The sequence below is a fragment of the Dermacentor variabilis genome, chromosome 8 (genome assembly GCF_050947875.1).
Source record: "Dermacentor variabilis isolate Ectoservices chromosome 8, ASM5094787v1, whole genome shotgun sequence".
In the NCBI taxonomy this organism is placed as follows: Eukaryota; Metazoa; Arthropoda; class Arachnida; order Ixodida; family Ixodidae; genus Dermacentor; species Dermacentor variabilis.
Window position 1 is genome coordinate 155,112,559 of NC_134575.1, and position 16,617 is coordinate 155,129,175.

At 45.3% G+C, this 16,617-nt stretch overlaps 2 long non-coding RNA genes across 3 annotated transcripts; both read right to left on the bottom strand.

Annotated features, from left to right (window-relative positions):
• Nucleotides 1-2,701: 2,701 nt before the first annotated feature.
• Nucleotides 2,702-4,718, bottom strand: LOC142591649 (uncharacterized). The gene is made up of 2 exons (XR_012830475.1): nt 4,450-4,718; nt 2,702-2,753 (listed from the first exon to the last, which is right to left on the bottom strand). It is a non-coding gene; the product is annotated as an uncharacterized LOC142591649 (long non-coding RNA).
• A 7,901-nt stretch (nt 4,719-12,619) lies between these two features.
• On the bottom strand, nt 12,620-16,190 carry LOC142590685 (uncharacterized). 2 transcript variants are annotated; one of them, XR_012830216.1, is made up of 5 exons: nt 15,817-16,190; nt 15,025-15,087; nt 14,237-14,302; nt 13,397-13,447; nt 12,620-13,326 (listed from the first exon to the last, which is right to left on the bottom strand). It is a non-coding gene; the product is annotated as an uncharacterized LOC142590685 (long non-coding RNA). The 2 variants fall into 2 exon arrangements; XR_012830217.1 differs by lacking the exon at nt 13,397-13,447.
• Between the last annotated feature and the right edge of the window lie 427 nt (nt 16,191-16,617).

Here is a 16,617-nt window from a genome sequence, read left to right on the forward strand (position 1 = left end):
TTAGAGAGAATAATATGGAGGGCATCCGGTGCAGTCGCGAATGCGTCATGACAAATGTAGCTCGCGTCGCCTGGCGTGTGCAGTAATATCAGAGTTGGTTGTGTGAACGTTATGCATAATAGGTTTTGTTACGGTACCTTAACGCAATGGGTCTAGAGGACGGTGTTGGTACATTTTTTCGTACCGCCCTAATCCTATACCCCCTACTACAAACACACACACACATACCCCCCTCTTTTTTATGTATACATACAATTCCTTGCCATGATGGATCCATAGCCTCCTTTATTTTTGAAAAATAGAGGAGGCTATGGACCAATTGACCAGTTCAAGTTGTCAACTTGTCAGTAACTGTCATAGGAATCACTGTATTAAACACAATTCCACGATTGAATTGTTTACTTTCATTTTTTGTTGTAACACTGAGGACTACATAGAACTTTATTTTGTATATGTGAGAGAAGTATGTGGATATCACGAGATTAAGGCAATGTGCGATACGCAGACAAAGCAGCTGCTACAAGATGAACTGCATTGAGGGCCACACAACACATACGTAATTAAAGGTGCAAAATATAGGGGGAAGCTTCAAAATACGCTCTGTAGCACTGCAAAGTGTAACATATATTGTATGTGTACAATAAATGTTCAAAAATACAATGCATCAATGTCCCATTTGCCTTCAAGTTTATTATCAAGTTCAAGTTTACTGAAGTTTATTATGAGCATATGTACAACAGGAATCTACTGACACACCCGCAGTCAAGGTGGCTGTTCGAGGTGTGCTGGCTGCCTCAGTGTAAGAAAAAGAAATTGGGTGAATGTCGACACCAGTGCCACTGCTTCTTGCCTCTGACCGGCACGTGCCTCCGCGGCATCTTTGTGCACAAGTGTGCTGGCGTGGCGAGGCGTAGGAGTCATTCGAGAGAAAGAGTATCGTTTACATGGAGAAGTGGCTGTTCACATTGCCTGCCGCTTTCCCTCAAATGTTTCCTTGGTGACTAGGGTGACACACCCGCAGTCGAAGTGGCTGTTCGAGGTGTGCTGGCTGCCTAAACGAAAGAAAAAGAAAGAAATTAGATGAATGTCGATACCAGTGCTATTGCTTCTTGCCTCTTACCTGCATTTGCCTCCACGGCCTCTTGGCTTGTGGAGTCTGTGTGAGGGAGCTGCTGTGACTAGGCGTAGGCATTGTCTAAGCAAAAAGAAAAGGCCATTCAAATGGGAAATTATTGAAATCAATGCAGTTATGTCTGCTTCTTGCACTCTTCTTGCCCAAAAATTTTCAAACATAGTGTCCAGTACACACGAGCACTTTGACTGCTTCTGCTTTTTACCTGCAGGTGTTGCTGCGAGATCCTTAGTATGGCTGCGTGCAGCATTGTAACACTTGGTGGAGGCATTTGAAGTGGTAGCCAAAAATATAAAGAATCATCCTTGTCTGCACGAATGCTTTCTATTTCTAAATGCAGTGGTAACTACCACTATTAGTGCAAGGCCCCCCACACCTATGCGGCAAGTTCCATAGCTCGAAACTGAATTTTTCCTTTAGTGTTTCGCAAGGCGTCTGATATGTCCACATTAGATGTGATGTGTTGCACTTGATGCTGAGTCTTTTACATGTAACCATAAAGTGCAGATATGCACATCAGATCCCTGCGAGCATTTTCAAAATTAATTATTTGAGACAACAGGCACCATATGCAATACTGACATAATCTCAAATACCACTAAGCAGCTGGGACACACTTTTGTTGAGTATACTCGCAGGTAAAATAAGTGATCATGTGGACAGCTCCAGCTCATTTTCCTTAAGTCAGTGTGTACAAGAGGAATGCAAAGATAATGTTTTTTCTCGCGAACCGATTATTTTGCTGTATAAGCAAGAGAACCCACCACGTTAGTGTAACGTATCTTGTACATCACACTAATGTGTGTTTTAATTTACCAAGTGAAATGAGTTACTTTTATGGCTCATTCAGTCATATCACACTTCAAGCTGCATTCATAAATCTTCAGTTGGATTTTGCAAATGTTTAATGAAACATGTTTCCCTTTTATGCATATATGCAATGGCAAGCCATTCCGTGTGTTCCAAAGGTAAAGTTTAAGCTCTAAATTAAAGAAGACATTTCTAGTCAGAAACAAGCAAAAATGGTGAATGCAGAGTATCAGAAGCCCAAGGTACAGAAATTACGAGAAGTGTCAAATGATTTTAAGGAAAGAGTCGTATTTGAAACTGCAAGACTCTTTAGTGGAGGTCAAGCATTTCAATATAGGTAGAATACTCTGCAAAATTATGCGAGTGAGAGGATGTCAAACAATGGGTCAAGAAATGCGTTGTTTTTCTGCAAAACAAAAGCTGATTGCCATTACATAAGTCACTTTAGCATCATGAGACTGCTGGTTGATAAATTCAGAAATAAACCAAAAAACAAGACACGCAAAAATAAAAAACTATTTAATGATGCTCTCTCCACACTGGGATAAATAAAAACAAGCACATCACATCTAATGTGGACATATCAGACGCCTTGTGAAACACTAAAGAAAAAATTCAGTTTCGAGCTATGGCACTTGCCGCATAGGTGTGGGTGGCCTTGAACTAATAGTGATAGTTACCACTGCATTTAGAAATTGAAAGCATTCATGCAGACAAGGAGGATTCTTTATATTTTTGGCTACCACTTCAAATGCCTCCACCAAGTGCTACAATGCTGCACGCAGCCATACTAAGGATCTCGCAGCAACACCTGCAGGTAAAAAGCAGAAGCAGTCAGAGTGCTGGTGTGTACTGGACACTATGTTTGAAAACTTTTAGGCAAGAAGAGTGCAAGAAGCAGACATAACAACTGCATTTATTTCCATAATTCCCCATTTGAATGGCCTTTTCTTTTTGCTTAGACAATGACTACGCCTAGCCACAGCAGCTCCCTCATACTTACTCCGCAAGCCAATAGGCCGTGGAGGCAAATGCAGGTAAGAGGCAAGAAGCAATAGCACTGGTATCGACATTCGTCTAATTTTTTTCTTTTAGGCGGCCAGCACAACTCGAGCAGCCACTTCGACTGCGGGTGTGTCACCCTAGTCGCCAAGGAAACATTTGAGGGAAAGCGACAGGCAATGTGAACAGCCACTTTTCCATGTAAACGATACTCTTTCTCTCGGATGACTCCTACGCCTCGCCACGCCAGCACACTTGTGCACAAAGATGCCGTGGAGGCACGTGCAGGTCAGAGGCAAGAAGCAGTGGCACTGGTGTCGTCATTCACCCAATTTCTTTTTCTTACACTGAGGCAGCCAGCACACCTCGAACAGCCACCTTGACTGCGGGTGTGTCAGTAGATTCCTGTTGTACATATGCTCATAATAAACTTCAGTAAACTTGAACTTGATAATAAACTTGAAGGCAAATGGGACATTGATGCATTGTATTTTTGAACATTTATTGTACACATACAATATATGTTACACGTTGCAGTGCTACAGAGCGTATTTTGAAGCTTCCCCCTATATTTTGCACCTTTAATTACGTATGTGTTGTGTGGCCCTCAATGCAGTTCATGTTGTAGCAGCTGCTTTGTCTGCGTATCGCACATTGCCTTAAGCTCGTGATATCCACATACTTCTCTCACATATACAAAATAAAGTTCTATGTAGTCCTCAGTGTTACAACAAAAAATGAAAGTAAACAATCCAATCGTGGAATTGTGTTTAATACAGTGATTCCTATGACAGTTACTGACAAGTTGACAACTTGAACTGGCCAATTGGTCCATAGCCTCCTCTATTTTTCAAAAATAAAGGAGGCTATGGATCCATCATGGCAAGGAATTGTATGTATACATAAAAAAGAGGGGGGTATGTGTGTGTGTGTTTGTAGTAGGGGGTATAGGATTAGGGCGGTGCGAAAAAATGTACCAACACCGTCCTCTAGACCCATTCCGTTAAGGTACCGTAACAAAGCGTATCATGCATAAAGTTCATACAACCAACTATGATGTTACTACACACGCCAGGCGACGCGAGCTACATTTGCCATGACGCATTCGCGACTGCACCGGATGTTCTCCATATTATTCTCGTTAATCGTGCTCACTGCACCGAGGCAAAAGAAAGATCATGGGCGCAGGTGCCTTTAATGTATCTCGACCTTGCGAGGCACTGCTGCGCGTGCCAGGGGAGCTGTCCGTGCGAACACTCCTTGGCACACATTTGCCTGGGCGGCCCCAACCTATGTACCGTTCTGCTTCGAGCTTTGATCCCCGCACTGTCCCTTGGGTGCCCTGGAGTTCCTGCGCCGCCTGCTTTATTATAATCTCGGGTGCTCTCTTGAGACTTCCGTTCGTCGGTTACATGTGCCCTACAGCTGGATCAGTACTTATAATAATAAAAAAACGCGATCTATCGTCGCGACGATAGATCGCGAAAGCGGCTTTTGCAACATACCGCGTCCGTGCGAAGAGAATTACGGAACGCCAACGAGGAATCTGACCACAGCTTCAAGCTCGTAACCTCGTCGAGCGACACTTCTGCAACAGGCGTGACCGCTGAAAACCGCATACCGCCGGAAACTTCAACAGGATGATCCCTCGGTCGCATAACTGCCACCTGTACGGCCAACATGGACCACACCCACACAGTCCCGCAACATAGAATAAAGAACCAACTTATAAAGCCCAAACACACGGCTGCACGCACACATCACGACACCACAAGCGAGACACCATGCTGCTACGCTGCTATGGTTGCCGGATTAAAACTGACTACTGTCCCCAAGTCTAGCAAGCGTCTCAGGAGCTGGCAACCTCGGCGCGTAGCAACATGGCGGCGTTCTTGCGGTTCCCGATTTCAATGCATGGGCCCTATGGGTAGCTTGTCCTCTAGAGTCAGTATAGTAACTCTATGACCAGAGGTTCCCACTTTTCCGGCCCAGCTTTTCCTCTAGATTTGTTCTAACTCTATGGTGGCGGATGACGCGGAACGTGGACGCGACGCGAATAAATGGCGCTGATGGCCCCACTTTGCTAGTGTTCCTGTATAGGCTACCAAAGGTACCTTTGGTAGCATATACAGTAACTTTACATTTTGCTTTCGTAACGTGACGCCAACTTGACGTTTTGCCTAAGAAACTGTAATGAAGTCGCTTAACGTAAGGTTCTCGGTAAACAGTTTTCCACCGCAGTAAAAATAAAGCGGCTAGCTCAAAGCTCATGATTATTCCGTCGAAAGCGCTTCTCGCTTCCGTCGTCTGCTGCGTACGAACCGTCGTCTGCTTCAATACATTTTTTTAGTTTAGGGGACGGAAGCGGCTTGCGCACGCAAAGACATGGAGGGCCAGTATAGCGCATGCGCAGACCCAGGCGTAAGGGTTTGCGCATGCGCAGTACCGTCGCCCCTAGTTCTTGCGTACGCAAGCCGCTTGCGTCCCCTAAACTAAAACCATAGAGAAAAAAATTTCAACAAGAGCGGACACTCCCATAGAGCCCAGCGGCCGAATCGACTGTAGCACACCAAGGGAATGGTATCTTCCGGTTTCGGTTTTGGGCGCGCGCGTTTCGAACGCCAGTTGGTACACGCCATACCGGCTCCGCGCTGATTGGCGCGGCTTTTTTTTTTTCACTTCTGCCGAACCACGCGTGGCCTTGGCGTGGGATCGTTTTATTATTTAGTCAAAATGAGTGCGAACGACCTTTACAAGGCTCCGCCGAATCTGTCCCTTGCAATTTCATAAAGAAAATGCAAGACGTCTTCTGAAATGATGAAATGTTTATTTTGCTCTATATAACTGCTCGTTCTGGGCTTCTACATTCATCCAAAGTTGTGGTACCAGGTAAGCAGCAGTCGTTGCCGTACGAAGCTCCACCGGATGCCACAAGCTGAAAGAAACTAAATTACAAGCATGTATTATTTTGAAGCTAAACATTTCGACAGAATTGCCTGTCTGGTTGGGAAATTGATTAGGACTTGAGTCTGACTCCAACCAAATAACTGAATTTTATTAGCCCGACATTTCGGAGCCCATTCGGCTCCTTCTTCAGGGGGTTGTTCTTCGGGGGTGGCGGTGTGCCGCTTTTAAAGCGTCTTTTTGCAAAAAGACGCTGTAAAAGCGGCACACCGCCACCCCCGAAGAACAACCCCCTGAAGAAGGAGCCGAATGGGCTCCGAAACGTCGGGCTAATAAAATTCAGTTATTTGGTTGGAGTCAGTCTCAAGTCCTAATGTATTATTTTGGTAAATTGACCTAACAGGAATATTACGTGTAGGGGCGAAACGTGCATAAGTGGTGAATGAGTGGCATTACAGATGAATTCACTTTTACGTACAGTCGCGGACAGAATAAAATGGACCACGCCGAAGGTGGCCGAAGCGGCTGCGGGGCCGCGCCACGGCGCTTCTATCGCGCTTCGCGCGCTCAGAACGAAAGTACCTCGAGTGACGTCAAACTTCTCCGCATCCTCGCTCTCACACTGGAGCTCGTCATGCTTGATAAATTTCTAGTGCGCCGTTCGGCTGCCCTGCTGCTGACGGTCGGGACGAAGGGGCGCGTGAATCGCCTGTAGCTCAACAGTCGCGCGCCGTAATTCCAACAACCTGTCGCGCACGGATAATTCTGAGTCTAGCAGACGAGACGCCGCAGCGATCCTTTGCCTACGCGGTATCGTGGTCAAGCGACAGAAAAAAAAAAATTATGGGCCTGCGGCTTTAAGGTCGCAGCTGTCAGCTGCAGCGTGAGCTGGGCGCAGAGAACTATCGCACTCCCGACAACCCCTTCCGGCAACGCATCAGACGTTGCGGCTATAGCGGTGTCATCTCGCGCTGCTCCCTACGATTAAATAGCGCTAAGCCGATGCCAAAGGTTTGGAGAGGCTGCGAGCTAAAAGGGACGCGCATGCGAGGGCAGACGTCTCGACACCAGACGCCTTTTTCACTTGTTGGCACTGCTCCACGTTTTTTAACCGAAACCATGCTTCACTTTATTTTGTCCGTGACTGCAAATCTCCGACAAAAAAAGAAATCGGCTTCTGGTTCCTTGACAGCGCGGCAGTTTGGTGGCCTGTGGCCGTCCGCTACTGGGCGTTAGCGCAAAGTGCTGAGTTAGTGGCGATTCACGGGCCCCTTCGTCGCGACTGTCAGCAGCAGAGCAGCCGATCGGCGCACTAGAAATTTATCAAGCATGACAAGCACCAGCGCGAGAGCGAGGATGCGGAGGAGAAGTTTGACGTCACTCGAGGTACTCTCGTCCTGAGCGCGCGAAGCGCGATAGCAGCGCCGTGGCGCGGCCCCGCAGACGCTCCGGCCACATTCGCCGTGGTCCATTTTATTCTGTCCGCGACTGTACATTTCGTAGCAAAGACTCCTCCCAAACAATGCCATAAGATCTAAAGAAAACATCCGATTTTCAAGCATCCCTCCCTTCCCGGGCATTATTTCCTGCGCCTTAAGAGCGCAAATACACGGGTGACTGTGCGTTTCCAAAACAACTTGGCCACAGTCGACGCGATGGTACGCCGACACAGAGGTGGCTACAACACAGGCTCCGAGCCAGACCATGTTACACGCTCGCAGAATGCCTTCTAGTCGCACTCAAGACAGATTCGTGGGTGCAAAGGCCGTTTTCAGTCGCTCAGAATACATAAATGTCAAGTTCTTGAGCTCCGAGCTCCGTGTTATCTTTTACGTGTCCTGCCGGCGCAAGCAACACTCCCGTGTTATCACTCTCGGCAATCGCTCGTCGCGTTTTCGACAAGCGTGAGTACCGAAATAAGGTATATGGTGCAGGGCCACAAAAAGCGTCACAAACTTGTCCCACTAAAATTCAGTACACGCAAAACTAACTCACCATGGCCGGCTTGCTTTTTTTGCTAACAGCAACACAACCCCAGGCGCAGTGAGCATGCCGCAAAAGTATCCCAAAAAGTTACCAAATGAATTACAATACATTCGAGGTCAGAGAACGCGTCACGAACTTCTACCAGTAAGATTCAGTGCACGCGCAACTACCTGCGGCACACATCCGAGCTGCTTTTCGCGAACTTCGCCACTACGCCGAGCGCGGCCACTCTGCTTGAAAAGTAACCCAAAAAGTAGCGAAATTAGTTACAATAATGTCTGGGGTCAGAGAAAGCGCCAAAACTGGTCCCGGTAGCGTGTTTCTATTTACGCCCAAGCCCAGCGCTCGATCGCTGCGCCGCCATGCGCTGCTCGCGTGTACCACGTTTGTAGGTACTTCTTCCCCAAAGCTTCACGGCGAGCGCCTAGGGAGATGTTGTGCCTGGGCGCACAATCTGCTCACCCAGCTGTCGCTAAGAGAAAATAGGTGTTTCAAAACAAGCCGCCTATAGGCTGCTTCGAAATAAGAGTTGCGTGCGGACGCTGACGCAACACTGGACGAAATTTTTCAGTTTGGATGAGCGGATAAAGGGATGTGATAAGAAGTTGGTTGTGGTGTGCGAGGCGCTTCGATCTACAAAAGCTGGGATAATCGTGGGGCATGGAGGGTTTCTCGCACCACGAGTCACATCATCGCTGCGCTCAAGCTTTCTTATTGATATCACTATCGCTCTTCCAGCAGAAACAATAGCGGTGCGCTGGCGCCATACACGACGCATATTAAACGACCAGGAACAACAACAACAACAAAAAATCTCGCAGAAACTCCTCTGGGAGTTAGACTATGCGTAAGCATTGTGCCACTAACTGATTAACTTGATTGTAACTTGATTAGGCCATTACTAACGACAGCTGAGTGGCGACACGAACTAGTTCCGACGGCGGCGCAAGGAGCATTGATGACGCAAGCAATTAAAGTACTGCAGGTGGAGGCCCGAGGTGCGCTGATGACCGTTCCGATCATTTTATAAGCCGTTATCGCTCTTCAGCGGATTATTCATCCGCGTGACACCATTGGATTGGTGACGCCAGGGTGGTTTGAACACACTGCGCGCCCTGGCACAGCCAGGGACGCAAAACCCAATACATCTAGGGCGCGTACCATGGCGCTTCGGCGAAAAAGTACCTAGAGATGTAGTACGTGCGGGCGGCGCATGGCGGCGCAGCGATCGAGCGCTGGGCTTGGGCGTAAATAGAAACACGCTACCCCCGGTCCCTATGCCCGGTCCGTGCGCACAACATTGTGTTCTGTGGTGTTACTTCGCAAAATGGCTGCGTTCGGTGCTGCTATAGCGCTCGCGTTTAGCGATGAGAGTTCGAGTAGCAGCTCTTCCAGTTCGGACGACAGCGATTGCGAGATGACGCAAGTACTCTACGAAGCTTTCTTTTCAGAGGCATTCTCAGAACCACTGCGCAAATGTTCTAGGATTGTCGGATTCGTTGAGGAAGTTGTGCGGCTATACTCGGATGAGGAGGTAAGCATAGCACCACATTAATAGTGCAGATGTCTCGTTATTGTATTTATTAAATATTTCCTTGTTTGCAGTTTCGCAGGAACTTCAGAGTTTCTAGAAGTGTAGCGGAGGACCTGATAAGGAGGTTTGAGGACTCCGAGTTCTATCCACGTAGTGATCGTGGCGGGTCCCGTTCGAAAACCGCTGAAGAACACGTTCTGATCTTCCTTTGGTAAGTCATCGAGCTGTGTTAAGTATTGTGCGCCTGTTTACTCAACCTTACGTCATGCTTTCTTGAAGTAGTGAAATATAATGCAATTCTTTTGTGTTCGTTTTGTCACGACGGCGCGATCAAAACGCACAAGGTGCGCGTTTAGATCGAGCGGTAGTATTTTTGATTTCCGAGGCCATTCCAAACTTTAAATGTTTACTCGTTTGAAATGCCAATTTCACGCAAAAATCCTGTTTCTGTCTCTATTTATTGCATTTGAGGATTGCTGACAGTGCATAAATGTCCAGTATAAGGTCCACTGGTTGCATGCAACACACACACACTGATGGGTGTAAATGATGAAGAAAACCAGGGAACGCAAGGGCGGTTTTTATACACAATGTAGCTTTTACAAGCTAGCCAGCAGTCTATCTTGCACATGTTGATTACAGATGTTGAAGGATGAAAATTTTAATGACGTTTGTGCACACACTTGTACATATATCATAGGGATAGTGATAAAAGCAGCCTGTAGTAGCCAGGCTTCCACCCCTTTTTCCATTCAAAAAGTTGTAAGAGCAATACATTGTATACATGGCTAATATTCCTAGTTTTGAGGCACAAAGCTTGCAAGCTCTATTATCGTACATAGCACCTGAAGAGATTAAAGGGCATACCATTATTTGAACGGTTAGCATTTTATTAAAGGTATTACTTTTAACTGGTATTACTTTTTACTTTTAGCTTACACAGATTGTTCATAAAATTTGTATACTTTTTCAGGTTCGCTGCAAACAAGGCGTGCCTGAGGGATGTGGCCAGTCGATTCGGCATCGGCGATGCAACGGCATTCAGGATTGTTGAGCGTATACTTGATTATCTAGTGGACATCGCCAAAGAACTCATAATATTCCCAGCAGACCTCAATCAGCTATCGGCAGACTTTGAGCAAGTAAGAATTTTATTGATATTTCACTCTTTCATGCCATGCATTCTATTTAGCAACAATAGTCTGTGCCATCATGCTTTCCCTTTATATATCTTGACATGAGTTGGGCTTATATCGTCGTAAGTAAACCGAGCCTTATTAAACTCAATCACCATTTAGGCGATATGGCTAGTCATTCAAGAGAAGCACATTCATTCAGTTAAGATGCTTAAATTTTAAATATCTGTCACAGATGTTTCTAAATTTCTCTTAATATTGCAGGTGTCGGGTGTGCCCAATACTATTGGATGTATCGATGGCTCCTATGTAAGCGTCCGATGTCCTGCCAAGAAGGTGCGCTCTACATATGTAAACAGGCACAACTACCCATCGTTGACTCTGCAAGCTGTGTGTGACTACAAGAAGAGGTTTCTGGACGTCACAATTGGCAATCCGAGTAAAATTCACGATTCAAGGATCTTCAGAAAGTCTAGGCTTGCCGAGCGGTTGCCTAGCATTTGTTGCTCTGGGAAGTTCCATGTTCTTGGGGATGCTGCTTATCCACTTCGTGATTATCTCATCACACCGTTTCGCGACTATGGACGTTTAAATTCAAGGCAACGAGCCTTTAACCTAAAATTTTCGGCAACGAGAGTCAAAATTGAGAACGCCTTCGGGGACCTCAAGGGCAGGTTCCGCCAGCTGCTGCACTTGGATTTTTTTTTGTTGATAAAATGAACAAGTTAATCATGGCTTGTTGTGTTTTGCACAACCTGTGCATAAGTTGTGGTGATGTCGATGTGCCACCATATAGTGACGACGCAAGCTCAGCATGGGACTGGCAAGCACCACCAGATGACGACAGCCAGAACTGCGGCCCCCTGACATCAAGTGAAGCTACACTGCGTCGACAAGGGGAAGCGAAGCGGGAATGCTTGCTTCAAGCAATGTACATTTGAGCAGGAAATGCAAACTGGTAGCTTCTTGTGTATGATGTAAGGGATAATGTGAATATGTCATGTAAATATTGTAATGCAATGAAATTATAAGTAATCAAGTAATGTATGGAAAATAATTATGAAAACTGGCATGTGCCACAGGCTCGTGCTCTGCGACATGCTGCTTGCACCAAACATCTGAATGAGTTAGCTTCCACAGGGATGAGAAAAGTAGTTGCGTGACCATGACCTAACAGTCTGAACATGAAACAGACAATCAAGTTAATTGCAAACCTACCATGGAAATCCCATAGTTATCTGTACTTTAAACAGTTTGATATTCTCAGCATTAATGCTTTGTATCCATTCAATTTATTGTATATGTACAAAAATGCAATTATATCAAATAATGAACCTATACCAACAGAGTTTAACCCCCATCATTATACCCCTCCCCACAATGTACATCACTGGCCTTGTCGTCTACCTCTTCGCCGCACCTTATATAGCAGGCAATCTTTATCATACAATGTGTCTCATTGTCTCAACATATTTGCTGAAAATAATGTATGTTTAGAATATACATCCTGAAATCAGCTGTCATCCATGCTTTTGAATTTTGAAACCACTCCTCCTACATTGTAAATAGGCATGAATTATTATATTGTAAAATGTTTAGGTTGACATTGTGTATTGTTTCCTCTATTGTAGTGTATGAATGCACCATATATTGATTTTCCATTGACAAATGTTGCATGCAAATCTTGTATATACCAACCCATTGCTGTTCATGTGTACCTGGGGCACTGGGTGCTCTCTCAGCTGCCTTTAGCAGCTTTTTTGCCCAGTGTCCCCTCTTCCCTGTACTGCTTTGTACTGCGCAAGAGGAATAAACTTTGTATTCTATTAAGAAAGAACACTTTTGCAGCTGCTATTTGTGAAAGGTAATTACATAAATCAAAAGCTCCTAAAATAATTAAAACAAAAAGTCACAGTAACAAAAATGTTACAAGACAATCTTTGTGTAACAGTTTTCTTTTACATTGTCAATACAATGTTTAGAGGGAGGAAAAGTGGTGTTGTGTACATGTATGTGCAATGTTATGCACTGTCAAAGTGTGATTGCTTTATTTTCTTCAAGGAATGTGTCCAATACTCTTAGTAATGTCAAGGAGCACCATCTTTGCAATAAACATGTTTTTATTGCATTTTAATCATTGTGGTCTAAGCCAAAAGCTTCACGCAGAAGGCTCATCTTTTCCGCATGCATTTGATCCCGCCTCTGCATCTTTTCAGGTCGCCTTTCTTCTTTTTTTATGTCTCTCTCAGCTCTTCGCTTTGCCCTGCGCTCTTCAATTTCTTCGACTTTTTCCAAAAATGCAGTCATTTGCAGCATCCGGGCTGTACTTGGACGATTTTTTCTACCATCGTCTCTTGGCTGCTGCTCCTGCTCAAGGCAACAAGCTGCAGTCTCTGTGGCACTACAAGTAGAACTTGCAGAGCTAGATGTGCTATGATAGACGGACTCTGATGCTGGCAACTGTGGGTGTGTCTTTCTTGACACCACACCGCTTGCATCCCTCACTATCTCTGGTTCCAGGCTGTCGTCGAGCCACCTGATCTTCTCCAGCTCATCTTCATAGGGTGAATCAGCTGGAGAATTGCCAGATGTGTTATTTTCCACGGCTGCTACATTTTTCCTCTTTAGCACTGTTTTGTACCTTGTGCAGCACTGCTCTCCACTCTTGATCGTACCAGTTCTGCGTTGCAGCTCTACTGCAATTTTTTCGAACATGGCTTTTTTGTTTCTGAATTTTTTTAGAGGGCCAACTTGAGGAAAATAAGTGCTATACAAATCAAGCAGCAGCTTTGTTTCCCCGCTTGTCCACTCGCACCCCGGAGCTGGAATGTACAACAGCAAAATAAATTTTCATCATTCATAACCATTTCACTTGCTGTGCCCAGCACTAACCTTGTTAAGTTAAAGGGCATAATTGCTTCAGCAATGAACTTTGAGTTGCACCTAAGGGAAAAAAAAAGCAATGCAGGAAGATTGTGTATATGTGTGTCTGTACAAGCATCCATGTAAATGTAACACATTATACAGTACATACAGTAATGTCCTATTAGATGCACTTGCATGTGTATATGTGTGCCTGTACAAGCATCCATGTAAATGTAACACAGTATACAGTACATACAGTAATGTCCTATTAGATGCACTTGCAAAAAGTTGGGGATCCAGTTTAGAGAATGTTGTTCTAACAGGAGCAAACTGAATCACTCTAAACCAAGTACAAGTTTCAACTGTTCATAATATTGGAAAATTTTCTATGTTTGTCTGAAACCAGATCAGCTACATACTGTTCTTGGCTGCCATTTACTTGCACAAAGCATTTCACTTATAGAGAATGATCAGTGGCGATACCACAGACTGGTTTTGTGGGGGATAAAATGTGTTTTCGAGAAGAAATAAAGGTTAGCCTTTGGTTAATGGGGCAGCCTATTCTGAGCAGCAGACTGCTTATTCCAAGCCTGGAATGAGTTTTGCTGTATCCACACTTGCTTTGGAGCTGTATACAACGAATGATGGTGGGTATCCCCCTACAGCAATTAGATGGAAAAAAAATTCACACAGTCTACATTTCGTTTGCGACCTCGTAAAAGTGTTTTTCGAAGCTAAGGAACTTGTTTGGGTGTAAATTTAGAAACGTCGCATAATAAAAGGTCTCTTCTGGAAAGCAACCGTAAGCTCTGCCCCCCTCTCCGCTTCCATTAGAACCTACGGTGATTGTATTGAAAGCATACTTACCACGTGCAGCAGCCTTTCTTAACTGGACAGCCCCACATGCAGGTACACCAATGGATGCAGCTCAACCTGTGTTTGATAGTTCAAAAGCAGTAATGTAAATGAACCATTAAGGTAGGCTTGACAGCGCATGTAAATTCTTCAGGCGTGATCTTTAAATGTTGGTTATTCAGACATTGCCTCCTATATTTTTGTCCGTCATTAATTTAACTCAGCATTTGTTCTTTACAAAACAAATAGTACAAATGTTACAACAATGGCAAAGAAAAAAACGTTTTTCTAGCGTCTCAGCAAAAGCCCCTGCCACTAATGTATTTGGCAGCACATATTTTGAATACATTGTTCATATATGAGTTAACGCACTGAAGTATAGCTACAAGTGCTCCTCTGGGGGATGCCTGGTCCTAAATTGAGCAGTTCTTGAGTGTGTTCTGAAATTCTTGCACATTGTTTCCTGTGTTTGAATTAGCACTTGAGAAGGTCAAGGAGCTAGCATAAAAACAGTAATGTTCTAGTTTAGTGAAATGAACACCTAACACCTAAATTTAGTATTTCTTCCTCAAAGCCACGGAAAAATAAATAAAGACTTGTAGAGCAGTGGTAAAGGAGACGGACCCTTTCTGTTTCTTATTTTTGTAACAAGGAGGGAGAGCGGGCGCGCCGGGTGGTGAGGGTTTTATAGTGAAAGGAGAACGGTACAATGCGCGGACTCTCCGTGAAAGAAAAGATTAACAGAGCTCGCCGTAGAAACTAGTTCTGTCCAGATTTTTGTTGAGTGCAGAACAACTTGCCATTTAATGAAGATCCACTGTGTTCTTCAGTGGTCGTAGCGTCGGCGTCGCAATCGGTAGCACCTTCATGTACAGAAAGCATAAAACAAGAATAAAATTTCACGGGCAGAATTGAAAGCAATAAGATCTGCTAAAAAAAAAAAACACACACTTGGGATCGCACGAAGCTCGCCATGCTTTTTATAAAGAGGGTAAACTCTATATAAGCTGCGCATTGCGAAATACACGACAGTGCGCGTGTGTAGCATATAAAACAGTGGGATATTTACAGAGGCTGATACCTGACCATTGTACACCGTTTTTGTGTTTACGTATGTGCGAAAGGCTTCCGTTGCCGGTAAATCCCTCTAAGCAGCACAATTAATTTACATATCCTATAGATGTATATCTCTCCAGCTGGCATGAATTTTGCTGCATAATTAGAATGTTTGAGTGAAATGTGCTGTTAAATATAACAAGAAAGCTGCATACGCGAGCTCGACGCCTGAAGTACATTATTTATATCTGAGCATACGCTTCATCAACAACACGTGCTCGTAATATAAGCGACATTTTTTCGTTGGGCAACTTGACTATAAAATGCATGACCGGAACATTTCCGGAATCACGACCACACTGCATGCTGCCGGAGCATGGATCAAGGGGCAAAAATGCGGTTTAATATGCTCCGAGATTTTGCCTGCGCTTATTTCTCCTGCCTTGAGGTGCACCTAGACCAGCTGTTTAATTTATTAGCCTTGAATGTCACGCGGAATTTGATGTTATGATCCATTTCAAGTGAATGCCACTTACCGTTGCGCTCATTTTCACCTTCCTTGAGGAGATCCTGCAACAGCCGGCGCACTGCAGGCGTCAACCCTACGTTGTCCATGCACAGTCCTTGCGGGCGCGACACCAAAAATTACAGACTCTATACGACTGCCGCACAGGTGTTCTGTGCTGCCGCGGTCAAATTACGCGTGGGACGTACGGAGGCTTTGGTTGCCGTGGAAACGTACTGAGCGGAAATTGGGCATAGTTTTCGGAACCGGTTTGTGTCACGTGCACGCAGACTTCCTGTGTGATCTCCCGCGGAGCGTTCGTGCGCTCCACTGGCAGATTCGGATTGGTGAAAGCCGAGCGCTCGCTCGAGGATTCAGGCGGCTGCTCCAGATCAACCAGTGAAAAACGCCATAAGTTATAATTATGCTTGGGCTCCTAGAAAGCGTCGCAGACATCTCCCAGTACGAGTAAATAACTCAAATTAACTAGGCTTGGACGGCGGAGCTGTATTTCGATAACTGCGTCACTAATAGGTTCAGTTTTGTGCAGTAAGCCTAAGTGTGCTTGAAGTGCGTCGCAGACTGTCAAACAAAATTCCTCACCTTGCTGTAGCCCAGTAGTGCAGCGGTGCCGCGTCGAAATGCAGACGGAACAAAAGAAAACGCCGGGAGCCCAACAGACGGGCCGCCGCGGGCACGCGAGCTTCGCATGCGCTGCCTGCTCCTGCGGCTTGCATAGAATAAAGAACAACGGCTTGTCTGGCGTATGACGTATGCACGCCTGTCTGGCGTGCCGCTCAAGGTAAATATACCTGGTAGCGAAGCTTCCATA